This window comes from Dipteris shenzhenensis, chromosome 22 (genome assembly GCF_047967505.1).
Source record: "Dipteris shenzhenensis isolate YYH24624 ecotype China chromosome 22, Dip_SZ_1.0, whole genome shotgun sequence".
Lineage (NCBI taxonomy): Eukaryota > Viridiplantae > Streptophyta > Polypodiopsida > Gleicheniales > Dipteridaceae > Dipteris > Dipteris shenzhenensis.
Window position 1 is genome coordinate 47,889,378 of NC_141617.1, and position 6,000 is coordinate 47,895,377.

The following is a 6,000-nucleotide window of genomic DNA, read 5'->3' on the forward strand; positions in this document are numbered from 1 at the left end:
TTCGAAGATGCGTGTATAATCCTATGCTGTATCAAGATGATAGAAACTTTGAAACCTTGGGAAATCTTAGTTTCATCCAGGAGGTCACTTAACACCCACACATGGATGGTTGCTTCATCTGTAGGGCACACTCCTGCTGAAAATTATGACGTGGGTGGGTATCACGTGGGCTGCAGTGACTACGAGCTGCACTCGTTCCAAGAGGATGAAGCTGCTCTTTGTTGCGTGGCCCCCAGGATCATGCACTAGATCCTGAGGGTTGGGATGTCTTCATTGTAAATTTTTAAATATGTTGCCCATACTGCATATGTTAATAGATTGCAGCCTCATATAGTGGCCTTGCTCATTGAACATAACCAGCATGGTTATGTAGGTCAGACTGGGCACTTTGCGGGATGCGACATATTTTGTGCTAGTGAAAACTTTCTCTAGAGTAATGCTTCTAGTGAAACATGCTCTTCAGACCGTGCTGGTCGCTAGATTATTGTGCAATGCCTTGTCCAAGAGGAGAGATTTGAATTTGCTTATGTCTCTATCCACAATCCTCCCATAATAGAACTTTGAGCGGGACATGCTAAATTATCCTTGGATACAAAATGCTTGCAGCCAGGAGATAATACAACGGGCCATATGCATGTGCTTGTCTTTGTGAGAGAGAAATGGACTCTGCCAGACCTCTGGAAAGAGAGTAAACCTTCACTGCCTGGCTGCATAATACGTATTTAGCTTATCGAGCACATTTAGATTGCTGGTATACATTCAAAGTGCAGCAATTTGATGCTTTCACTTGTGATATGTGGGAAGATTATGCCTTTCCTCATTCTCCTTTGCGGCTGTAGCTGTGCTTTTATGAAATTCAGCAGGACATGTTGCCAGATAGAAGGTTTCTTCAAGTAACTAATAATTATTTGCAACATGAGCTTGTATACAACTTTGGTGAGAGATGCAATGGCCCCTCTTTGGAGCATTGTCAGATGGATGCTGATTATGCATGGAAATCTTTTTTTACTCGCATGCAGCATGTCATCCATGACTATGACAACAATTTTATGCATGATCTCAGGGAGAATGTAGCTAAAGCTAAATCCACTTGTCAAGAATTGACAAAAAGTAGTCATTTTCGGGCATTGATTCAAGATGATTCTGCCAGTCTTTGTAAGGCTACACTTTCTTGGATGTAATGATGACAGGAGGGTTTATGAATGGGAAACTAAGGCCAGGCAGAGGGTGCTCGTTGACGAGGGCTGCTAATTCTTTAAAACTTACATTACAAATGGTAGACTGCTAATATTTGTTGCGTTGAGAATTTGGATGGCACTTGGACCAATTCTAGAGCACAACTTGTGGTGGCATTTGCTTCTAATTTTGCCAGGTTGATTCTTCATCATAAGGTGATGGGAAACTAGGGCCAGGCAGAGGATGTTCATTGATGAGGGTTTCTAATTTTTTAAAACAAACTTTACAAATGGCAGACTGCTAATATTTGTTGCGTTAAGAATTTGGATGGTACTTGGACCAATTCCAGAGCACAACTTGCTGTGGCATTTGTTTCTAATTTTGCCAAACATTTGGCCAGGTTGATTCTTCATCATCAGGTGTTATGTCAGCTTGAGTGGAAATGTTTTTTGATTGAGCTTTTTGAGCCGATCTTTTTCACGTGAGGTGAGCTTTTTTTGAAGGAAGCACAGAATTCATGGGGCTCCTTCCTTGTGCGCACATGGAATTGGCAAACTTTTAGTGTGCGCGCAGGTAGGTCAACTACATATGTGTCGGTCCGCTTTATTTCATCTTGGATGAAAAATGGTTTGATTTGCCTTGAGGCAACTAAGCTGGCCAAAAATTGGCTCAGTTATTTCTACTCTCTTGGGTGTTCATCGTAGTATGGAAAACCAATGATTGATACATTGTTTGCCAAATTCAAAAGATTAACATCCGTGAAAGCATGATTGGAAAGGCACTAGGCATTCTTGAATGCGATTTGCAAGCACAATTCTTGGAGAAGTCGCGGAAGAGAGAAAATATTTTAGATTTATACCCAAACGCTTAGATTAGTGCAAATGGTGGAGTCAAGGTTCCGATCCTGCTAACTGATGTTCAGGATGCATTGAAATAGACAATGTAGTACTTTCTTGATACAAGAGAAACCGTGAAGTTTTGGCATGTTCAAGTAGCAGCAGTAGAGCGATTGAGGGGGACGTAAGATCTCTTTATCAAGGGTGGTCTCCATGAGCCTAATGACTAACTTGAAGAATTGCAAGGACAACATATCCAAATTGTCATCTCACTCAATCGGAGCTGCTATGCACTAGATGGGGACTTTCCTCAAATTAGTTTTTGAGCAATACAATAAAAAGATCATATTTCTACTTATGAAATCCATCGATGTAGCAAAGCCAACACAATGTGAGAGAAGACTCAGGGAGGGTGGAGAAGCCAAGGTGGAGGAGGCAGAAGCAAAGGCCTTGCAGGCACGAGAGGAAGCTGAGGCCGCTAAAAAATTGGTCGAGATGGAAAAGCAAAAGAGAAGCAGCATAGAAGCGCATCAAGCTCTACTGCATCAGTAGCTTGATGATGTTAGAATGGATGGGGACAAAGTGGAGCAAGAGCTAGTAGGGATGAAAAAAGATCTTCAAGATCAGAGAGCTGACAAGAAGGCTCTTTACCAAAACAGCTCTGCAAAATGCAAAACACATTGAACATTGATAAAGACAAAATGATAGAGCAACTGAAAAGGGAAATGCAAAAATTAGTGCATTGATGCTTGCAAGAGCTGCGAGAGAACTTCAAGTCAAGGAAAGATGCAGATCGGGCAGACAGACCACCACCCCCACTTTCCTTTCTCTCTTTTTTCCATCCCCCCTTGCCTATCCCTTCTCTCATTGTCCCATCTCCCCTTGCCTTACCATCCCTTTGCACAAAGGAGTTTCTCTTTCAAAGTTATTTGCATCCCTCGATAAGGAGCTACCTATTATTCACACTAGGGCTCTTGACATATTCTCTCTTAGATATACATTGGATTCTTTGCATAGTTTTGTTAGCATGGTGGCTATGGAGTCCTAAATTGGCCTCCACCATCTAGCCAATATGTAACATACTTATAATGTTACCATTGGACTGTCTCCACCTCGCTTGCATTACTCGCCCTTGTAAGGAACCCTCACCAATTAACCACATCTGCCACATCTCCCTTCCACACAAGTGAGGGAATGGTATAACACCACCCTCTCATCTCCATCTGCTAGTGAGAGCAATATTTCATGCGTATGTTGTTGAATGTTTACAATGGTTATAAATATTTTGACGATCTACCCACTTTTGATGGGCAAATCTTTCCTTCTTACAAGGTAGCACGTGTAGCAAGAGGTCTATTGGAAAGTGATGAAAAATGGTTTGTGTGTATTAAGAGACTGCATATGATCAAAACAATAAGGAGATAGCTATGTAGGGGAGCTCTAAGTATATGACTTTTTACTTATTCATAACGTTTTGATTTCCATGTTATGTTGGAGGCTTTAACACTTTATTTTGTACCATTTTGTTCTTTTGGCAATGAGGACTATAGATACATTCATACATACATATGTGTGTATGCATGCGTGTGTGCGTGTGTGTACATACATACATTCACACACACACACATGCACGCACGCACGCAAGCATGTATGCATGCACGCACGCACGCATGCACATGCGTATGTACCTACATGTGCGTGCACATGCACGTACACACACACACACGCACGCACATATATATATGGACTGTCATAACCATACTGGTTTCCCTCCTTGATCATCCTCTTGGATTGCTCAAGAAGTAGCTTATGGTCTTGGATTGTGTGGGCTTTAAAGTGATTGGGGACTTGGCATAAGTCAGACTCTTCTTCGTCATCATCCTCCAAACCTTTTTGTTCAAGTTTCTTCTCCTTAGGAGAAGTCTTGTTTTTTTTGGCCTAGAGGCCTTATCCTCATGCAAGGCGTTAGATTTTAGTGGGACCTTAGCTGCAAGTAGAGGGGTTTCCTCTACCTTTAGGGACCCTAAAGGGGCCTTAATTCTATCCAGCTTAGCTCCCTAGTTGGAAGACAACTCGTGGTGCACCATGACAAGATTGATGTATCTCAACTAATAGAGGTCAATCTTGACCTTTTGTATCCCTTTTCCATCTTTGGGTGCCCTTAAGACATTAATCATATCTAGTGGGACTATAGCCCCATGCACCTTTTTATGCCACCATCTGTGTTCTTGTCTTCTCGACCATGTCTATGGTTGCAAGGGCATGCTTCCAATTTTGGGAGAGCTCGAGCTCTAGCAGCGGGGCATACAAGTGTTTGTCTCAGCCCTCTCTTGTATCCTTCTCGTTGTAGGCCTAGAACACATTTACTAAGGTGGTCTGTTGTGTGGTATTAGACTTAGCCGCTGCAAATAGATTAGTGGTCATAGGGTAGGCCTTCCAAGTTTAAAGATAGACCCTCATAATCTATTCGTCTTTGTGTAGATAGATTCGGTTAGAGGATCAAGCATGGACTAGTCCTCCTTCACGTATGAAGGGCCTTCCTAGAATCATGTCACATCCATCCGATTGGGCATGAAAGTCCAAAACAACAAACCAGACACAATAGGTAATTTTGAAGGTTTTGATTTTGACGTCCCTTAGGACTCCCACTGGTTGGGCTATCACTCCATCCACTAGCTTTTGACCATTAGTTTGGCACTTTAAATCTTGAGCCATCCCTACTTGATGGGAACGAGCATTTTTTGAGTGAAATCTTCTAAGCATCCGAGCGAAGGAAAAAAAAAGCTTCCAACTATGTAAAAATATGGCAAAAATACTGAGAGTGCTCTCAACGGAAGCAAGAACGGAAGAGGGAGAGAGAGCGAGAGAGAGAGACAGAGAGCCACACAAGTTTTGGTGGGTGCAGAACCACCCTAATCTTCTTTTTCATTCATTTATATATGTGTTTGAGTATTGTACATAACTGGGGTTAAGGCACAGTGACCTTTAACCCCCACAACCTCCCACTTAAAGGACAATGTGCCTTTAAGGGAGAATAACTAGTGAGCATACTATCCAATGCCCATCAATACACGACAATACTCAAACCGCTGACTAGGTAGACTCTTCGTCAGCAGATCTGTAGGGTTATCATCTGTATGAACCTTGACAAGCTCTATGCGCTTGTCCTCAAGTACCTCCCTGATGAAATGATACCTGACCTCAATGTGTTTGGTCTTTGCATGAAAGACTGGATTCCGTGCTAGCTGAATAGCACTCATGGAATCACTATGCAATGTCGGTACACCTATATGAATCCCCAAATCTCCCACTAGCCGATCAAGCCATATAGCCTCCTTGCAACCCTCTGTGGCTGCAACATACTCAGCCTCTGTGGTAGACAAAGCCACGCACTTCTATGCACGAGACATCCACGACACTGCACCACCTGCAAAGGTGAACACATAACCAGAAGTGGATCTCCTACTATCCACATGCCCTGCATAGTCTGAATCTGTGTACCCAAGTACACGCATGTCTCCTTTACCAAAGCAAATGCACATCTCCTTGGTACCCTTCATGTACCTCATGATGCACTTAACTGCCTCCCAATGCCTCTTTCCTGGATTAGCCATATACCGGCTAACAACTCCCACTGCAAATGCAATGTCTGGTCTAGTAGCTATCATAGCATACATAAGACTCCCAACTGCTGATGCATAAGGAACTTTGGCCATCATGGCCCTCTCCTCATCTGATTTGGGACTATCTGTATGACTCAGTTTCACATATGGAGGCAATGGAGTACTCATTGCCTTCCCCCCCTCCATATTGAAACGCTGCAATACTTTTGTAACATACTCTTTTTGTGAAAGCCAAAGGAGTTTTCTACTCCGATCACGGGTGATGCGCATACCAAGAATATGACCTGCAAGTCCTAAATCCTTCATATCAAAGGCCTCATGCAACTTGGCCTTTAATGCATCTAGCTCATAAGTATTCTTGCTAG